This window comes from Mytilus edulis, chromosome 7 (genome assembly GCF_963676685.1).
Source record: "Mytilus edulis chromosome 7, xbMytEdul2.2, whole genome shotgun sequence".
NCBI classification, from domain to species: domain Eukaryota; kingdom Metazoa; phylum Mollusca; class Bivalvia; order Mytilida; family Mytilidae; genus Mytilus; species Mytilus edulis.
Genome location: NC_092350.1, coordinates 43,085,913 through 43,109,347, shown reverse-complemented (window position 1 = coordinate 43,109,347; position 23,435 = coordinate 43,085,913).

Here is a 23,435-nt window from a genome sequence, read left to right as displayed (position 1 = left end):
TCATTTACTGTTACACAATGATTTAGAGGCAAGTTGTCTAGCAAGGATCGCAACTGGTCGGATTGCCAAGAAGCGCTAAATTGGTGGTACGGAAAAGTACGGAGAATTTGTATAAAATAAGAGAACATTTCAAATGGATTAGTTGACTTCTTTACAAGCATAAGCTTTCTTAATGATTTAGATCCACGTTTTAAATTAACGTATTCATACCTTTCCCACTGTACTGTAGACATATTTAAATATAATTTTTTTCTTCTTCCGTTAACTTAAAATGGTGAACACCACAATTATCACAATTTCTTAGTAAACATTTAAGTTTATCTACATTTTCCGAGGTTTTACATATGGTTTCGTTGACTAGCTGGTTAATATTTTCATAAATTTTAAATTCTCCTTGAATTCAAGTGCAGGATTAATTTTCAGTACTTTGCGCCGGAAGTCCATGCAAGTTTTGAAAATACCCCGAATTTTTATATGGTACCTGCAACAACATGTTTGTTTATCTTTAGGACGAATTGATTGCACGAAAAAAAAGTTTTTCAAATGTTCGCTGGCAAATTTTGATAGTTGGATTTGTTTCCTTGAAATCGAAATATACTTCGTTTTGTGTTTTTTCTAAGTAAGTAAGTAAGTAAGTAAAACTTTATTTGGATTCGGCATATTGACAAACAATACAAACATAAGCTCTAATGAGCTTTTCACCGAATATAAAAACATATGCAATAACAAATAAAACAAGGCATGCAGCATGCAATAAATAATAAAAAGCAGCACCAAAAAAATACTCTAAGCAAATAGCATATACATGTATCTTGCAAATTACCAAAACATATATATGAAGCACTAAAATTTTTATAAAAATTTTCTGTTAAAAATTATTTTTTTAAAATAATTTATGATTTATAAAGTAAAAATTTCAAATCTTTCAAATTTTAAAAATTAAAAAAAACAAAAATTTCAGTTGCAAAGCAAGCTGTTAATGCAGCATAAAAAGCATAAATATTGTAACACATTAGTTATCTACAGGCAGAGCAAAAACATTCTGTTCCACTCCAGGACTGAACAAGACTCTTAAAATGTGAGAAGCTGTTAACAGTCCTGAAGTGGTCTGGTAAGCTATTCCATAAAGAAGCAGCAGCAAAACTAAAAGATTGTTTTTCCATATGAGGTAGTTCTTACCTGTGGTATATCCAAAATATTACTGTATCTAAAAGAATATTTAGTGTGTTTAATTTTGAGTAAATTTTGAAAACATACAGGAGCCAAATTAATTAAAATTTTATAAGTCTCAAGTGCCATTTTCCTGATGCGTCTTACTTGTAGGGTTGGAACCTTTGCGTTCTCAAGAAAAGTTTCAGAGGATGATAAGTAGTCGTCATATACAAATCTTAATGCTCTCTCTTGTATTTTTTCAAGTTTTTTAGAATTTTTCTCTGTACAAAAATGCCAAGCCAAAGGGCAAAAATTAAAATTACTCAAAATAAAAGTATGAAAAATTGTAAGTTTATTTAATCTGTTTAAAAATGATCCAATTCTCTTGAGAACATTCAGCTGTTGTGATGTCTTTCTACACAAGTTACTTATATGTGCATCAAATTTTAGTTGGTAATCAATATCAATTCCAAGTAACTTTACTGTTTCTTCACATGATAAAATATTTTGCTGAATTTGTATAGATGGATTTTTTGCAAAGGTTCTTTTCCCTACAGCAATAACTTGAAATTTATCAGGATTTGCCTGCATCTTATTTTCTTTAAACCAATCAATAAGCACTTGAGACTCAGATTCTAATATGGATATAAGATGGTCATAATCCGGACTACTAAAAGACAGAGTATTGTCGTCCGCATAATTATATAATGTACTATGTTTAACAAAATAAAAAATATCATTTATGAAGATATTAAATAAAAGGGGCCCCAATATAGAACCTTGGGGTACCCCTTTTTGGATGTCAGCCCAGCTACTCAGAACACCGTTTACTTTAATTTGCTGTTTTCTATCAGAAAGATATGATTTTAATAAAGATACTGAATGTGGAGAAACACCATATGCTAGTAATTTATCTAGTAAAATTTCATGAGGTAAGCAGTCAAAAGCTTTTGATAAATCCATAAGAACTGCAGCTATATATAAGTTTTTGTCTAAAGCTTTACGCCAGTCTTCCAGTAATCTGAGCAACGTAGTCTGACATCCATGTCCTCTACGGAAAGCACATAGATAAGGGTAAATATTCTAGAAAATAAACAGCATGAGAAACAAATTGTTTAGGACCAATTCTCATTCTTTTTATGTCATTTTTGTTACCCGTAGGCCTTGACATACCAGGAGAGATCCAAAAGTCATATACGAGCTTTTTATTTATATCGTTTAAAGCATCTGATCTTGTCTTGCGTTTTGTAAAACTCCACGAAGCATTGTCTGATTGTAAAACAGAAGCTCGATGTTGCCTCCCTCGACTCAACCTTTTGTTGTTTAGCCCCAATTTTCTACTTACGTGCTTCTTACTTATATTTTCTGAACTAACGGATGTAGTAATAATTTTTCGTTCAACTATTGAAGCACTTTAACCATGCCCTTAAGACACTTTTATAGATTTAAAACCAAGTTTAATCAATCATTTTCTACATTAGAAAATGCCTGTATCAAGTCAGGAAGGTCCGTGTATATTTGCGTCCATTCGTTTTTCATTTTGAAATATCAGAAACAAAAATTAAAAAAACGAGAGTGTTTTCATTTTTCTTTTTTGATTTCTCGAAAACTAAAATGAAAATCAAAAGTGTTTCCGTTTTTTATCTTTTAATTTGACCAAAGAAGAGTTTTGTACTTCATTTTAATTACTTCTCGATGGCCACCTATAAGTCTTTAACACAGCGAGCAAATCCCGCAACTGGAGGCGGGCTTCACCAAATGTGTACTATTTCAAACTCCACAACATATAAATGAACTAAAATTAAAAACAAACCAGATAAACAAAGACCAGAGGCTCCTGACTTGGGACAGGCGCAAAAACGCTGCGGGATATAACATGTCTATCTGCTCTTTGGTCGGGTTGATGTCTCTTTGATATTAAAAGTAGAAACATCAAGGAATTAAAACAAATTGCTGTGTGAATCGATGGTGAAATGCTTTTTTGAAAATACATTATCTTATTAATCTAAAACGAGTAAATATTAACCACTGCTGGTATATATAAAAAAAGAAGATGTGGTATGATTGCCAATGAGACAACTCTCTACAATAGACCAAATGACTCAGAAACTACAATACGTCACCGTATGCCTTCAACAATGAGCAAAGCCAATACCGCATAGTCAACTATAAAAGGCCCCGAAATGACAAATGCAAAACAATTCAAACGAGAAAACTAATGACCTAATTTATGTACAAAAAAAGAACGAAAAACAAATATGTAACACATCAACAAACGACAACAACCACTGAATTATAAGCTCCTGACTTGGGACAGGCTCATACATAAAGAATGTGGCGGGGTTACACATGTTACATATTTTAACGGGATCCCAACCACCCCCTTCCTAACCCGGGACAGTGGTGTAACAGTACAACATCCTAAAAACAAAGGCACTAAGTACATATCTGAGAGTACTCGCAGTTACTGACAGCTTGTTCAAAGCCAATAACAACTAATAAAAAAAAATATGCATCTAAGACTAAATCAGTCTTACCAAGATTTCTGTAAATGTGATTGAGACCCACTGGAAAGAAATGTACCACTATTATTCTGTGTAACAGAATGTCATTGTTGCGTCAACAATACTGATTTCTCTTGCATGTAATGTTTTACTTCATTTGAATTTTAAAAGACTAGAAAAATTGATTTCTTGTTCCAAAATACCGTGTGTTGCATTTATAAACATTTCTTCCTGTTTTTAACACAGGCTTAATGTTTATAATTACATGACTGTATAAATGAACATTCAAACATTAGATGAATTGCATTTATTTTATGTGTCAGAAAACATGCACATATACGAATAAGCTGACAATAATTCAAGTGAAACAGGGATGGGGGTATACAAAGTACTGTAAAAGAATGGGATAAAAAAATCTTTGATTTTCTATATAAATCTTGTTTTCGAACAAAAAAGTAAAAAACTATGTATGATTTTAAAGAAAAAGAAAATTGTCGCTCAAGTAGTTTTCCAAACGCAATTGCAGGATGACGAATTGCAGGATAGCTTGACATTAGTCATTAGAGAAATGGAAGGATGAGCAACTTGGCAAAAGAAACAGGTTGACTAATAAAAAAAGGCAAAACAAAAAAGTGTGAAAAATTAAAGGTAGAGCAGAGATAACAACTAAAAAAGGCAGAACCAAAACTTTACATCCTTTTTTATGCGAACAAAACAAGTGTCTGTTCCACGGACTGTTCATCCCCCTCTATCAACATCATCATCTGCATCAACCCATATGGACCAAGCACTTGCAAAGTCCTATCCAGAAAGAGGGAAAATAAGAATTACTCTAAAACGAAATCCTCATCTTCGTGTTCTGGATCTTGAGCAGCCCTCTCCCTCTTGTCCGGTTGATCAATCCATTAAGTTGCGGCAATAGTAGCCAATTCATCTGTTATCTCCCCTCCTCTCTCTCTCTCTTCGTATTCAGTCTAGAGGAATAGCACTTGTGATTGGATAAAAAAAAATAACATAACCTATCCTGTATTTTCAATAAAATATCACGTTAGATTACATTTCTAGAACTAACGCGATAGTTTTGGACATTAACGCGATAAAATGTAGAAATAACGCGTTTGTTTAACAAAGTAACGCGATAGTTTTACAAAGTAACGCGTTATTTTTACTAACGCGATAGAATATCCCGCAAATGACATGAACGGCCACTCATAAATTAAGAACACTACACTTAGACGAGTGACATTAACCATAAAATATTCTTTTTAAAATGAAAGCTCGAGGACAGACACTTTCTTATTTTACAAAATGTCAGCATTTTTGCATAGTATGTCTTCAAAATAATATAATTACGTATGGAAGTATAACAAATTTTACAGCAACGATTAATCGTCATGCACCAAACGCATTTTAAAATATTGATAATATATTTTTGATAAATACCGCATTACCCAAGGAATTTCAATAAAAATGATAAAAATTAGTGAAAAACGTAAAAATTTATCTTTGATGCAATTATTTATCACAGTACAACCAAACAACATATCTATTTAAGTGCTGAGGAAGTTTTTGATGTCATCAAAATACTGCAATCGCGCTTCTCGCTGTTTAAACAGCCAATCAGATCAACTCGAACAGTTACCCATTATTCCACCATGTGCAGAGAGAATACATTTTAGATGCTTTACGTTAAAAGAATTTGATTGTATATGAAATATAAATCTTAAAAATTTCAAAATGTTAAAAAAACAATACACACGAGATTTAATTTTCGAAGAATTTAGGTAGCAGAACTCGATTTTTAAATAAGCATTTTATTTGCTAGCGTAAAAAAAATCGTCCGTCTTTTCTTGTTATTTCATGATTAACATGATTAACAGTAAAGGAAAAAAAATCACATACTACGCAATTTGCTTGTAAGAAATCGGCATATTGCAGTTAAATTAACTTGTAGACTATTTTCAAATTTTGATTTTTTGATTTGAAAATCTGACAATTTGCAATAATTCTAGTTAAAATTGGATTTCCTAAACAGTTGAAATAATAGTATCATAAGGAAGAAAAAATACTTGGAAGGTGTCACACTTACAATTCAACCAATCAGCATCACGAATGTTTGGTAAATGTAGGCATCCTCTGACAAAACATAGCACTTTTGATACTGCTGTTTACTACAGCTACACGTAACCAAAATAATTTGAAAAATTGAAAGTGTGAGATAAAGAGGGATTTGGAACATTTTTTTTCAAATTTTCTGGGTCTAGATTTTGTATTAAAACTTTATGATAAATGTTGTACATAATAATCTCGTTAAGGGTTTCAGAAAACAAGAATGAGAGGGACGTTTATGATGTACATTCGTTTGTAGATGGGATGATTATGATGTACAATCGTTTGGAGTAGGGGATGTTTTTGATGTACATCGTTTGTTGAGAGGGATGTTTATGATGTACATTCGTTTGTAGAGGGGATGTTTATGATGTACAATCGTTTGGAGTAGGGGATGTGTATGATGTACAATCGTTTATTAAGAGGGATGTTTATGATGTACATTCGTTTGTAGAGGGGATGTTTATGATGTACATTCGTTTGTAGAGAGGGATATTGATGATGTGCAATCGTTTGTAGTAGGGGATGTTTTTGATGTACATTCGTTTGTAGAGGGGATGATTATGATGTACAATCGTTTGGAGTAGGGGATGTGTATGATGTACATTCGTTTGTTAAGAGGGATGTTTATGATGTACAATCGTTTGTAGACTAAGGGGATGTTTATGATGTACATTCGTTTGTAGTAGGGGATGATTATGATGTACAATCGTTTGTAGTAGGGGATGTTTTTGATGTACATTCGTTTGTAGACTGAGGGGATGTTTATGATGTACATTCGTTTGTAGTAGGGGATGATTATGATGTACAATCGTTTGTAGTAGGGGATGTTTTTGATGTACATTCGTTTATAGAGGGGATGATTATGATGTACAAGCGTTTGTAGTAGGGGATGTTTTTGATGTACATTCGTTTGTAGAGGGGATGATTATGATGTACAAGCGTTTGTAGTAGGGGATGTTTTTGATGTACATTCTTTTGTAGAGGGGATGATTATAATGTACAATCGTTTGTAGTAGGGGATGTTTTTGATGTACATTCGTTTGTAGAGGGGATGACTATGATGTACAATCGTTTGTTGTAGGGGATGTTTTTGATGTACATTCGTTTGTTGAGAGGCATGTTTATGATGTACAATCGTTTGTAGAGGGGGATGTTTATGATGTACAATCGTTTGTAGTAAGGGATGTTTATGATGTACATTCGTTTATTAAGAGGGATGTTAATGATGTACAATCGATTGTTGAGAGGGATGTTTTTAATGTACATTCGTTTGTTGAGAGGGATGTTTATGATGTACAATCGTTTGTAGTAGGGGATGTTTATGATGTTCATTCGTTTGTTTAGAGGAATGTTTATCATGTACATTCGTTTATTAAGAGGGTTGGTATTGTTTTGTTTCATAAAAAAGAATGGCGAACGTAGATAAAAGTATCTTGTCTTGGGAAGAGATACTTTAAAGAATCATTCTGATTCAAACAAAAAATTCTCTGAAACTGAAATTATCAAGATACTTGACTTCTTGATTGACAACATATTTATTACGTTTGGAGAATGTGTTTTTCAATGTTAGCAATGTCCTTTGAATTTACTTTCCGCTATACAGATGATGATCTCTCACTTCAATTCAAAATTGGTGACTATGTTGAATGCATCTGTCCCATCGAACTAGCGATAAAGGATACAACAGATACAGTTAAGTCTGACTCATATCTTGATTTATATCTAGAAATTGACATTTCTTTGAAGCAACATTCAAGCAGCGCCTGCATACGAAGTATATATTTCCCAATTGATATAATATTCCCGGGCTTGTATTTCCTATTATGATATCCTTGATAGATGGTTGCTGCTCACAAGGAGTTTCAAATGGTAAAGTTGAAATCATCCCTTCGTAAATTTTACGGACACCATCAGGAGTTTTCTGACCATAATGGAATAACCGTTTCACAGATGATAACGGATATGTTCCTTATGTCGTAACTACAATCTACTTCCCATTCCCCGAATGTGACCTACCCAGTAAGACTATTTAACGGGATTGTAATAACATGAGCAACACGATTGGTGCCACATGTTGAACAGGATCTGCTTGCCCTTCCGGAGCACCGGGGATTACCCCCAGTTTTTGGTGGGATTCGTGTTGCTTAGTCTTTAGTTTTCTATGTTGTGTCTTCTGTGCTATTATTTGTCTGTTTGCCTTTTCCTTTTTTAGCCATAACTATGTCAGTTTATTTTCGATCTATGAGTTTGACTGTACCTTTTCACCTGTCGCCCCTCCTGCAGATACAAGTAGGGTGTAGTGGATAAGACCATTTTAATTCATACTAAATCAAAACTCTTTCGACTTATCTTTAATGGTTTGTGTTTATCTTTTGTTCTTACACACATGTCTCGGGTTAGGGTAGAGATGAATGCTAACAAAGAAATTTCAATCCCACAACATCATTTATGGTCAAAGATCAGTAAATGAACTAGTCCATAGATTTTTTTTAAATTTAGAACTCGATTAGATATTGAAAATATACATCAGAAAATGTAAAAAAAAGTATATCACCGACTTCGTTTTCGAGAAAAAAATCATTTATAAAATGGTCCGAGAGGGTACTAAATTACATTGAATATATAGGGGGAATCTGTATTTTTCTTCTACAATTTTCTGTTTCCGGTATAAATCACGTAAACCGCTCCATAGATTTTTTTTTTAAATTAACATTTTCTTCCTCTTTGTCTTACGAATTAGATGATGTTAAAAAAAAATATGGTCACCGACTTCGTTTTTCCTGTAGAAGCGACGCAAACTCAACAAACAAACCATCAAAATTCGTGACGTCGTTATTTTTATTACATAACGTCAAGTTATCATGCTAATTATTTCCAACGTTCTTCGTGTTGATTATGCACGATTAATATGTGTTTCGTATTGATAGATTCTTTTTATCTGGATAATTATCATTAATTTTTATTTTGTATTTCCGGTATTTTTTATTCTTTATTCTTTATTTAGGCACCCCATTATGCTCTTTTTCTTTTCTTTTTTGCCTTTTATTCTGTAATTTTTGCCCATTATTCTGTATTCCGTTAACCTCAATCAGACCCTCTTTTATGGAACATTTTAAAAAGAAATTATACACAACAAAAAACAAAAAAACAAAAAATACAATCGCACAATCGCACACAGGCTGAGACATGACTCGTAAATGTTTGTTTTGTTATTAAGTTCATCCACACAAATGAGGGAAAAGGGGGGGGGGGTGGGGGGGGGGGGGGGGTGACCGGGATCGGGTATTTTTAAATACGGGATTTCAGAATTAATCTTTTCGGGATCCGGGTATTCTTTTTTCGAATTTCGGGATGGCGGGATTTATTTTAAATTACTTTAAATTCGGGACCTCTGGATTTCATTTTTTAAAGTCCGGGATTTCGGAATCAGGACCCCTCCTATTTTTTTAGTAGGTATATAGTAGTAGTATGATATAGAGATGATCGATATAATCTCGTTCTCGACCTTCAAGTTTTATGGGTGAAATAGAATTGAGAACAGTTCTATTCTATATTTGAGATGCTACTTTCAGGGTACATTTCTATTTTTTATTCGGTTAATTTTTACCCATATATATATATATATATAGAACAATTTCCTTTGAGGAGACAACCATACGAATCAATACTAGTAAGAAAATTCTTTTAAGGATCCACTGAATGTTCTTTTATTAGGATAATATTCCATGTATAACTCTTTAAACCATAAACTATTTATACATGTATCTATTAAAAAGATTTGTGTTCTATTTTTAACATCGAAACTTTCAACAAAATTGCGGACGTGAAAGAAAACACCATTAGAAAAAAACAAACACGTCAGAATACAAAATGTAGCGATGGATTAATGATCGTGAAACATCATTTTTGTTTATTTTTCATTTGTTATAGTCTAAAAACTGTTGTATGAATATTAAATTATTGTTCCGACCGTAGAAGGTTAAAAATTTAAATGTATTATAGTTTAGTGTCATCTATATGACTGACTGACAGCAGCGGAGAATTTATGACCAGTATTAATTTATGTGGTTCATTTCCTTTTCGCTACTTTGAAAATATTTTTAATTGTTCCGAATGGTGTGATAATTTTCAAAATAGAGGATATCTAGTCTTACCGTACAAGACTAAGTTTAGTATTAATGTCCCAAACTTGCACCCCATTCTGCTTATTTCCTGCTACACGATGTCTTTTCCCAGTGAATATAGGGTTTTTGTATGGACAATTTTGACATACTACATATAGAATACAGGGGCGGATCCAGGATTTTGCAAAGTGGGGGCGAAGTCTTTTAAAGTCGCCGAGCGGAGCGAGGCGAACAAATTTTGGGACCTTTTTTTGGCTAAAAAACATAAAATAAGTGTAAAATGCACTTTTTAAACGGTTCTTGACGTGGGGCATGTATACTTAATAGTTGCTGTTAAGTGTAAGAGTTGGACATTTTTGATGTTGTATTCTCCCCATAAATTGTCTATCATAAAATTATAGTATGGGTCAAAAGCTATGAACTGATATATTTGATGTGGGACTTGTCAGTAAAAAATAGACATGGAAAATTCTCGCTTGTTGTATGTTAAGTTAGTATAAACTTACAGATTTCTTGTTGTAAACAAGATACACGCCGCGCTATTCCATGAATTTTACAATACGAGCGACACGAGTTAAAAAAAGACAAACAAGCAATTTTTATACAAATGTTTGGTTGATATGTTTTACCCAACACAATTGAAAATTAACCAAAGGCTACGAATGAGTCTGAAATGACAACGAATTTATGAATGACGGTCGACAAATGGAGACATAAAGGCCACACCAGCAGGCAGGTTGCAGTCTGATCTTGATAAAAGTATTCGATATATCAGTTCATGCAAACCCCCGTCCCGAAAAAAATACGCCCGTTTTTTATTCATTATGTTCATTTAATGCTATATTATTCTGTTGGAAATTTTCGTTTCTATTAGCCAAAAAGTGGACAAGATTATTGTTTTCAATCTAAATACGGCCAGCCTCTCAGATCTCAGACTGCCTCCTCAAACAATGGCTCGAACCTTGCACTTTAAATCTATCCAGAGATTATACTGACTGGGGATAATTATTCAGCTATGTTATTTTAAGATAGGCGCGGGCGTTTGGGGTTAAATATAATTTCGTAGGTAAATAATATTAATGTGGAACTTTTTTCATGAGATTATAATAGAGTATAACTTTTTTTGGTTGAATTGTGAAATAGAAGTCAATACGTTTTTGCTCACTCCTTTGTCGCTTTGAAGGTGTCATGATTTTTCATGCTCAGAATTGCAAATGTGTTCCTGTAATTTGAATTTCAAAATGACTGAGTGACGTTTTTTCGACGAACTGGTCAACTCAACCATACCGAATCACTCTACTGTGATACGACTGCCATATAAGTGAGAGGTTTAGCGCTATAAAACCAGGTTCAATCCATCATTTTCTACATTTGAAAATGCCTGTACCAAGTCAGGAATATGACAGTTGTTGTCCATTCGTTTGATGTGTTTTATCATTTGAATTTGCCATTTGATTAGGGACTTTCAGTTTTGAACTTTCCTCGGAGTTCAGTATTTTGTAGTTTTACTTTTGAAATAATCAGTAAATACTGGCGAAAAAAAGTCTGTATATGGAAAGAATTGTCTCATAAAAATTAAATACACGGGAAATGGCAAAGTTTACGAAGTCTAGTCTAAGTCCAAGCAAAAAGGGGGCGTACGCCCTCATGCCCCCTCTGTATCCGCCACTACACGCAGTTACTGACAGCTTGTTCAAAGCCAATAACAACTAATAAAAAAATCAAGCATCTAAGACTAAATTCTTACCAAGATTTCTGTAAATCAGTGTTGATTGAGACCCACTGGAAAGAAATGCACCACTATTATTCTGTGTAACAGATTGTCATTGTTGCGTCAACCAGATTGATTTCTTGTTTTACTTCATTTGAATTTTAAAAGTGTAAGAAAAAATGATTTCTTGTCCAAAAATACCGTGTGTTGCACTTATAAACATTTCTTCCAGTTTTTAAAACATGCTAAATGTTTATAATTACATGATTGTGTAAATTTACATTCAAACATTAGATGAATTGCATTTATTTCAAACGTGCCAGAAAACATGCTCATATTCGAATAAGCTGACAATAGTTCAAGTGAAACAGGGATGGGGATATACAAAGTACTGTAAAAGAAAAGTTAGAGTATCTATACTAATAAACGAGAAGACCTAATTTTGTGTGTCGCTTCTCTTCCTTCTACAATGAATTAATCATCATGCCTCTGCGTTCTATATAGGTATAGTCGCATTTGTCATCTTTTCTTATGATTATTCAGTTTGTGTTATTTTGGGAGGAAAACGAAAATAAAGGTGTCAGACCACCAATTAAAAATCCCTATCTGTTCAACCGAATCTTGCAATTTTCACAGCTATCTTTCTACATGCCAATTTTCAACCAATGTTTAAAGTCTTATATAAAATTTCTGATCTTGAAATCACAGGTACTACCAAAATAACTCCCTGTTTTCTGAAAATCTTAAATTAGTGTACTATGTAGCGCATTAATCCTGAATTTTTAACGCAAACTCATAGACAAGTGAATTTTGACTCAAAATGGTCTAAATATATTTCCCTTTCACCAGAAGTTTCATTTCTGCATATTTGTTGGTTAATAGTTTAAGTAAACAATGACATCAACAGTACTATTTTGTGTCAGAGTTCAATATACTGTTGAGACGGCACTGTTTTTCCTCATCACAATTATGTAGAAACAGTGGTGAGCAACAGTGATCAACAGTTTTCACACTTGTTTTAACTGGTCGGCAGATATCCAAACTCAAACACCTGATTTTCGTTTTGAAGGTCGTCTTTATGACTGTTTTCATATTCATTTTCAAAATCCTGTAGCATTTCTTCAATTTTAGCAAACAAGTTCATTCTCCTAGAAGATACATACTTTCCGTCAGATTTACCGTTGTCCCATTGAAAAGTCGCCGGTTGAAATTTTAACATTGCAAAATCTGGTCAAAGGGACGTAATTCGTACAAAACGTCGCAATATTTCGCGGAATCCACTAGACGGCGTTTATTTACTGTTACTTGACCTTATGTATCTGTTCCATATACGAAGCCTTGTAAATCATTGAGTGTCGTTGGTTGATGTCTTATATAAAAACACAATTTGTTGATTTATACTTGAGGATTTATAGCATTACTCAAATTGATTTTTCTCTTTTGACTAGTTTGAGCTATAGAACAGAAACTAGTATATGAAAAAATAAATAAAAAATGTCCTTGTTACTTTGTTTTAGATAATTGCAATAATCGTTTTTAATCGTAACTGGCATCTAAACATTAACGGTTGGATACAAAATTGTGTAATTTTTAATTAACTTTCATCCGGAACGTTTGTACATCATAGGTCTAGAGCATGTAAAATTGGCTCTTGCTTTCAATTTTAGTATATTTTTTCAATATTAAATAAAATGTAGATATTAGAGACAGCCTAATACCTTAAAACTAGTTTGCTTTAATATGTCTTAAACAAAGATCTTAATGTCATTAAATGTGTATATCTTTATGTAGGGATGTTGCTCAGAACCATATTTACCATAGACTGTGTAAAACTGGCATGTCAATATAAACATGTATATGACATCATAGTGACAGCAATCTGACAGTTTTATACTAAAGTATCCAGTGTACAGAGTATATATTTCAAGGCAACAGAAGTATACCGCCGTTCAATGGACATAGATCGATTGCGAGAAAACAAATGTACGTAACAGAGTAAAGCCGAGGAAACATAAAAACCAGAAGAAGAAAACAACGGATCAACAGAAACACGAAAGTGCAACAAAAACAAACGCCAACATCAATAGAAACGGACTATATATATAGATGTATCATCTAATAAGTTCCTCAATGAAATTAAATAAATTGAGAAAGGATCAAAATTGTATCAATTGAATGGACGGAATAAAGCTTTTATTATAGGCCTCTTCTTCTTTATTATCATCAAAAGTAGTAAAATGTGTGTAATAAATTACGACCTGTAAGTCAAGTAGATATTATAGGATCGACTAAATATATAGCGATCTGTTGCTCTATATAAAAACAAAATGATTACTAGTAAAATAAATATCAAAATAAACTAATTTACTTTTTTGAGAATGCAAATTTATACTGTGCATCGCCTACTACTCATATTGTGTATATTATTCTATACCTACAGTACCACTAGTTATCATTTTGTCACATCATATTAAAACACAAAGATATAGACGTATGAACAAATCAGAAAAAACGATAGCATCATCCCACAAATCCTAACAATCCCACATTCAAAAAAAAAAAAAAAACCAACACCCACTAATAACATTTAAACACCCTTCACATGGTATGCATGCAAGTGGAAATTTTCAAAGATCGTACATTTTACCTTAATTTTTTTTCAATTTCACGCATATAAAAAAAGGAAAATTATATATCTCTCACGTTATGTTTTGCAAATTTTTATGCGGCTTCAACTTACATAACTACTTTAAGTTAACAACAATAAATTAAACTTTATATAACTAATAATTAATATCAGTTCATTAAAAGTTATAAGTATGAAGTGTTTTGCATTTGCCTTATTTATGTACTAAAAATGAACGAAAAACAAATATGTTACACATCAACAAACGATACCACTAAATTACAGGCTCCTGACTGTAGACAGACACATACATGCAGAATGTGGTGGGGTTAAACATGTAAGCGGGATCCCAACCCTTCCCTAACCTAAGATAGATTTTTTAGATTCACTGATTTTATTTGGCTTCAAAGGCTTATCAAATTGATTACACATTTGGTGTACTTAATTGGTTCTTTCATATCTCGTTTTTTTCCCTTTTATTTCACTAAGAACTGATGTTCTCCCTTTTTGTCAGTGAATGGTTATAACATTGTGACTTTTGACTTCGGTTGGAAATCAGCTTTAGCAGCTTTACTCAACTTATCAATGAATCATGCTCTTACTATTATTTGATATAAACCGTCCACCTGCTTGTATTCAGACTACCTATATCCCATTCTATTACCGGTTATTGTTATGATAGATGCAATCGGTAACACAGATCCGACGGAGTTTTTCAGGATAATAAGAAGATACATCTATTCGCTTATTCTCTCGTTTTTTAAAGGTTGATAAAGAAATCCGCATTTTTTTATTTACAGTAATTTTTGTGGTGATATGGTATGTTTTTTTGTAATGATAATACAGCAGGCCATGTTTTTATCAGATATGAGGTTAGACCAGGGTTTCCCCTGGGTCAATTATTTTTTTCGCCACCTCTTTCGCCAAAACAATATGTTTTTCGCCACTTTATTATTTTTTTCGCCAGGTGACATAATTATTTTTCGTTTAAAATGTACCTTTTTTCTACCCCGCCCCCTTTTCCCCTTTAATAAGATGATTTTGCCCCATTGTGTTTATGATTATTCTCCCAAACTTATTTTGGAGTCTACATTGAAGAAGAAGAGGTTTTTACAACTAAACAAAAGCTTATATTACATTAAATTGATCCCTCATTTCATATGTAGTCATTACATTGAAGGGCTACTCTCATTCGAGGGGCTGTTCCCAACCTTTTAGATAAATTTCTTCATAGCGACAGTTTTCTTTTCTTTACCATCGTTAATGAAAAAGCTGAGACGTAAAACTGCTTCAAACACGTGTGTCCCTCAACCTAATCAATTACCTATATTGAAGTCAAAGGATAATTAAAGTTTTAAATCGGAGATTTTTCATGCTTTTGAACATTTTTCGTCACAACAACAGCTTTCTTTTCTAAACTATCTTTAAAAGGAGAGGAGACATCAAAACTTTGCTTCAAAGACGTGCGTCGCAAAGTCTTAAATACATTCTTTATGTGACATTTAGCAGAAGCTTCTTCTTCTCTGGATCTTTACACCCTTTATAGGGTAACCATACGAAATTGTATGTCGAACAGTTCCACCACCAAAAAAATAATTGAAGAATAAATTAACAATCGTAACACAACAACATTATATACACTATATACATTTTTTAAGTCTTTATGTGTTTTTATAAAGGAGGTTTACAGGTTTTATTTTGACTTTTACATAGGAAGTTTACAGTTTAAGTCTTTTTTATTTAAAACATACAATTAAAGGAAAAATTATGATTTTTACTTTTAGCAGTTATTTTTCATATATTTTTTATTTTTGGTTTACTGATCAATATTTAATATAATATATACAGATTAGGTCACATATTCACTTTTTAGATTATTCACTTTTTAGATAATTTACAAAATGAAAAAAGACAAGATTTTGGTCTTTGATCTTTAGGAATTCGCCTTTATATCTTTAAAGATAACTTGACATTAATTTATTCACTGTGTATTATGAGAACAATTAGAAAGATGATGTTTTTACGACTATTTACAGTTCATTCACAGAATATTTATGAACTGAAACTCTTAAAGGGGCACTAGCTACGATATATATAAAAAAAATAAAGTATGATTTTTTTTAGATCAATCATTAATCAAATTGGAATAATGAAATAATAATTTGCTTTTAGCAATCAATTTCCTTTAATTTTGTTGAAATAAGCGATTAAACATAATTTTTGACTGATTCACTTGCAAGTGAAAACGTCATCATCATTCTAACCGGTATTCATGTGAACTTCAAGTTAACCCCTATCTAGAGATTGACAACGCATACATTGTACGTGTACTGGTTATTTAAAGAAAAAAAAATGTCAACAATGAAAGTGAAACTACGGTAAATCATTTGATTACTAATTCGATGCACATAAAATCATTCTTATATGGTTAAAAACAATGAGAAACATCTATTTTTAATCTATAAAATAAAATCGAACAGACCTATAAAAATGCAATTGCACGTGTTGGTTTAATCTATTCGTATCTTTATTTTTGTTTACATCGCTTATATGGTCATCTGAGGTCAAATCGATAGTTAATTAGATGGCGTCTGGACTAAAATACACACGAAACGAACCTATATATTATCTACCCCATGCTCTGTAAACTGTTTATTTTAGACTTTTGATAGTTTGGATAAATGTTTTACATTGTTATAAACCAAATATGAGAATTTGAGTCAAATCGGTTACAATGAATTTGACAGCTAGTGCCCCTTTAAGATTTAATGAGAATGATTATACTGTTAATAATAGTATTAAGTAGACTAAATTTTCAAAAAGCCATTTAACCATATCATTTTGTCGAACAATTCAATCAACACCTTTATTAATTACTCCTTTGTTGTCGATGGCTATAAAATGCAATCAGCTGATTATTGATTTTCTGTCCAAATCTTAATGAGGTCAAAGAGGATTCCGAGTATTGCCTGATTGGTTAAAGTCCGAGAAACTTGGAAAAAAGTAAATAAACAAGATGGAGGAAATTAAATCGTTATATATATTTCTTTCGCCAAATTCTTTCGCAAATGACGAATTTTTATCGCCACAATTATTATTTTTTCGCAAATTGCGAAAATGGCGACCGCCAGCGGAAACCCTGGGTTAGACCAAATATCAATAAATCAAGTTGAGACTTCACTCGTTTTCCAGAAAGTTTCGTTAAAGATTGCAAACTTCTTGAAAACTACATTGAAAACGTCATATTTATGACCACAATGTACCACATTCTTACTTCTGAATTTGTTGCAGTGGTTTATTTGCTGTTATATGTAAACTATTGAATTCGGTCAATCTATATGTTTTGGCTATCGTGTACAGCAAATCCGACAAACACGGACGTCAGATATTTGCAATCGTGAATAATATAGTCATACATGTTCTTTATATTTGATCGGGTTTTTTTTTAATCCAGAAATCACCTAAAAATCCCAAATCTTTCAAATCCTGTATGTTAATGATTAATTTCAAACTCTCCCTTGCTTAATCCTCATTCCTTTCTAATACATAAAATATATATTGCTGCTAGACACAAGTCCTACTTAAAAATTTCGTTTTCGGAAAAAATAAGTGGTAATGGTAATGCAGTCACTCAGGCTATTTACACAATAATAGTTTATTTCTTTTCCATAACCTGGTACTTATTTTTTGTGATGTATGTGTTGTTCATTTCGTGATTTCAGAGGTATTCATTGCGCATAGCTTGATACATAAAGTGCATAGTAATCATCATTACAATGTTGACTACTCTCTGGAAAAGCCTGCCATGTTTTAATTATGAAGTCTATGGAGGATAATCAGGCCGATATAGGCTCATGTGAAGCAAATTGTTCGTTCTCAGACTTAAACTGACACAAAGAACGATTAACAACATAATACAAAATGACATTTACAAGACTTTTAATTGTTTATTCTTCTACAATAAAAATCCGGTTAGAAGTAAAATCACAATATACCTAACGCCGAGGAAAATTCAAAATGGAAAGTCCCCAAACAAATGGCAAACTCAAAAGCTCAAACAAATGAAACGAATGGATAACACTGCCATATTCCTGACTAGGTGCAGTCATTCTATATGTAGAGAATGGTGAATTAAACCTGGTTTATTGTTAGCTAAACCTCTCACTTGTATGACAGTCGCATAAAATGACGTTATATTGATAACGATTTGTGAACAAAACAAACAAACATTCATTTTACACTAATAAGACCATTATTTTTCTCGTTTGAACTTTTTCACATTGTCATGTCAGGGCTTTATATAGCTGAGTATGCGGTATGGGCGTTGCTCATTGGTGAAGGCCGTATGGGGACCTATAGTTGTTAATTTCTGTGTCATTTTGGTCTCTTGTGAAGAGTTGTCTCATTGGCAATCATACCACATATTCTTCTTTTTTTTTAGAAAGGAGATCAGTCATTTAAACGTGTATTTCTGGGAATAGTAATAACTATTTTCTTGGATTGTAAGCAATATCTTCCTCTCAGTCTTTTGAACGCACTTATGTATATTTCAAACTACTGTCTACCATGTTCATTGCCCGAAGCATGGCTTCATTGAAGAAAAGGAATATCTCGGGAGAGGTTTTGGATAATGAAGTTAAAAACGTTTTTATCATTTAAAGACAAACATGAACGATTAGTTGTTTGCCTTATTCATTCTAACGACTCTATTATCTTTCATCATTGATTGCCCGAGATAAAAGTAGAGAGAAAAACACCCAGTTTAAAGGAAGGAAGTTAACATCCTTATCATAAAATGGTATAATCTTTACCACCATTTAAGCATAATAAAAAGAGATGGAAACGTCCTTATAAAATGTGCAAAACACTCGTCTACACTTCAAGGATTTTCTTATTCCAGGCATAGATTTCCTTAGCCGTATTTGGTACAACTTTTTGGAATTTTGGATCCTCAATGCTCTTCAACTTTGTAATTGTTTGGCTTTATAAATATTTTGATATGAGCGTCACTGATGAGTCTTATGTAGACGAAACGCGCGTCTGGGGTAATAAATTATAATCCTGGTACCTTTGATAACTATTCACACGAAAGAAAACCATCGGTCCTGAATCTGTTGAGCTAACTTCATTTTTTAACAAGATTGCATAGAAATAAATGAAATTGGAACTTCTATCTATATGTCGTGTGCATGCATGTTATTATTTTGTATACGTTTTAACTTGTACAAACATTTAATTTTTTGAACAAGAAATTACCTGTAGTATGCCATCATACAAGTTATTACTTGTACAAATACAATTACTTACTGTCCAATTTTATTGAGAAAAAGACAATAACTTGTACAAATCATTTGTATACCTCGGCCGATTTGTTGTTCTGAACAAAACTTTCTATTTAAACAATTAATTGATAACTAAGCGCAAAAGTATAAACTTGTAACATGTGAGCAAATGTGTTCAGTTTAGTAGAAAGATTGAAACCATGTAGAAAGTAAATTTCATGATGAAAGAAATACATTATGAGATGACAATATCTTTTATTAATTCAGTATTTACACGTGAAAGATAAAGATCTAGAGCGACTGTAGGTAATTCTAAAGAAGCCAATTAAAGTTCCAAAGAGACAGCACTTCAAAAAATAATTCTTAAGTCGGTATGACATGTATGATTTTGAATGCTGCAATAATTAAAAAAAAAACTCGTTTGCAAAGGAGACGAAATTATCTTCTATCTTATAGTTGGTAATGGTTGCATACACAAAACTTATAAGGAGTTAAAAAGAAATTATCAGGTTTTTCACTCAGTGTGAACATTTAGAACAAATTGCTCGTCCAATCACTACAACAGTCTTTAATCCTCGTTGTCAAGTCGAAGTAAACGATTTTAGTGTCAGGTAGACATTGTCTACTATCAATCATGGCCAGATGGAGAACATCAGTTGATCATGCACTACCAGTATCTAGTGTACTGCGCCCATGAAAGACTAAAAGAGCAACCGAGGTGGTTTGCCAACTCAGAGTTTTTGTACAGGTAATAATTTTTACAAAATAATATCATGTACACGTTATAAATGCATATTCATGATAATGCACAGTGTTGCGGTAATATAAATAGTTGTGACAATATTTCATTGAATGCTTTGATGAGGGTGTGTATGGTTTTCAATAATAATAATAATAATAATAATAATAATAATAATAATAATAATAATAATAATAATAATAATAATAATAATAATAATAATAATAATGATAATAATAATAATAATAATAATAATTAAAAACCAATTGTTCAGAGAACAATTGAAAGTCTTTCCACACCAAAGAAATTGTGATAAGAAGATAGTTTCTTCATACTGATGAGATAAATAATGGTTTAATTATGTTTTTGAGTGATAAAAGGGAGATAATATGCTACTTCCGGTGAAATAAATGTCACTTCCGGTCTCATATGATAGCTTATTTCACACTGATTCCAAAAATATATAGTTTCTATATACTATTGTATGTAGAAGGGGAAATAATTGGCCACTTCCGGTTTGTTGGTAGTTATGTTTCGTCTCCAGTAATCAGTGTATGTATCTATATGACAAAATATATTGATTCTGGGTACTTTGAGATGAAAAAATTGCAAAAAAGGCTACTTCCGGTTTTCTCAAGGTCACTTCCGGTAGTCATTTTTCAAGGTCAAATGTCATCTAATCTTTTGTACAAGGTCAAATGCCTTTCTTATGAACTTAGTTGAAGTAATAATCAAATAACCTCATATCAAGACATTTCAGAGGCAATAACTCCTATAAGATGCCATTAAATTGTATAAGACAAAATGTAGCATATCTTCATTACAATAAAGCTGACATTTTGCACTTGTTCTTTAGTATGTATCTTTCAAACTGTCGGAGAAAATGCAAAAACAAGCAAAAGTCACAATTGAGAACTTGACCTTGACCTTTGACCTTGACCTCATTTTCTAAGTTAGGACCCAGGGGACTCAAATAAAAACATTCCAGGGTTATATGGTTAACTGTTTATGAGTTAAATGAACATACCGACAAATTTATTTTGTAAAGGTAGATAACTCCTATAAAATTTCATTGAATCTCTTCGATCCAAATAAGCCAAAAATTTCTGAGGATGTAACGAACAGTTTGTAAAAAGAATTTTGTCGCTATCTTTTTTTGTTACGAAGAAGATGCACACAGAGGGTAAACAGTGAAAAGGGAGATAACTCTTACATAGAAAATGGATCGGCTTAGCAGGGTGAAATTTAAAAGAGCATAAACTATACGATACTATATGGGAAATATCTAAGCGACATATTGCGAAACAAACATTTTGCGCAAGAACAAAATTTGGCGGAAGAAAAAAAAAAAAAATAATAATAAATATAAAGCAATTGTTTTGAAAACAATTGTTAGGCAGTCTTTCCCCTCTGATGAATGGATAATTGATTTTTTTGATTGATTGATTTGAAAAAGGGGGGGGGGGGGTATTTGTTTGGTTTTATTTTGTTTTTGTAAAGGGTCTATATTATTATGTTACCGGAGAAGTTTCATGTTTAGTTTGGAAAGTTTTTATTTTATTTTAAGTACAGCGCGCGCGCCAGATTGAGGAGACATCACGTGACGCGAGTTGATAATAACGAAAACTTAGTCTTTTTATTTCTTTTTAGGTGGGGACTTTGAACAGACAACATGTTTAGAGATGGAATGTACACAATGTAATTTCTTTTGTCATTGTAGGAAATTGACATCTTGGTGACAATTCACGGGCAATGCATGTTTTGGATTTACTTGAGCCGGAGTAACTTTAATACACATTTATTGATTATTTTCTGATATTGTACATTTTTCAGCACCTGTTTGTAACACAGATTAGTATTTCAATCTCGGAGCGGACATTTTATTGTAGGATTTTACTGAGATTTACGGACCTAGCAAGCGATTTTTACGGCATTGCCATTTCTTTTCTCTAGGAAAAGCTTTGAGAGATATCTGCACCAAGTTTTTTTATAAACTTTTAGTACATGTATGCCCTGCTGACTGCAAATTGTTCGACATATTGCGAAACAAACATTTATCGCAAGAACAAAAGTTGGCGGAAAAAAAAAAAAAAATAATAATAATAATAATAATAATAATCAGAACAAAAACAATAAGTCTTTCCACAGAAAAGTGGAAAGACTTAATAATAATAATAATCAGAAGAAATACAATAAGTCTTTCCACAGAAAAGTGGAAAGACTTAATAATCAGAACAAATACAATAAGTCTTTCCACAGAAAAGTGGAAAGACTTAATAATAATAATAATCAGAAGAAATACAATAAGTCTTTCCACAGAAAAGTGGAAAGACTTAATAATCAGAACAAATACAATAGGACTTTCCACAGAAAAGTGGAAAGACCTAATAAGTTATAGCGCTTATTTAATGAATTGTTAAAATGAATATTAATAAAATATTGATATCCCAACAAAATACATTTTATGATTTTACCTTCAATTTCTAAAAACTGAACGGTTTGAAAACAACTAAGTTATTGAAATCCATCAATCATTGTAATCAATAAGGTTTTATTATATACTAGTATATAATCAAATAAAGTACTATGTTTATGAATCTGATGTTTTTTAAATTGTATTTTTTATAACATTACTACATTTCTTATTCGTAATTTGAGTGTACAATAAAATGTGTAGTATTTGGTAGGAATATTTCTGGACACATTATAACGAAAATTGAATTAAGTTAATGTAGCAGACACTATTATTTAGTGAGTTTGTGAAACCAGCGTACCCATGGTAACACAGTTTGTGAAACCAGCGTACCCATGGTAACACAAACGGATATAAAGGGTATATGTCACTTAGAAAGGGACGCGCTGTCAATTTATCTCTTGAAACCCGATTAATTTATCAACATAGTATCATTACGAGCCTTATATGACAGAGGTACTTTAAAAGAAAAATGTATCTAAATGCACTATTTATTTGGCATCATTTTATGCACTTTTATGCATTTGGTCAACTTAAAACTATTGTCTGATCGGTTGTCAGGGGGAATTTTCAAAAACATATATAAATAAATTCCATTAAATAATTTGTGGAAGGGCAGACTGCAAAACCTCAGAGGTTGAATACTTACAACTACATGTAATTACCCTTTATAACACACATATGAAGGAGTATCAAAATTTGATCATCATTC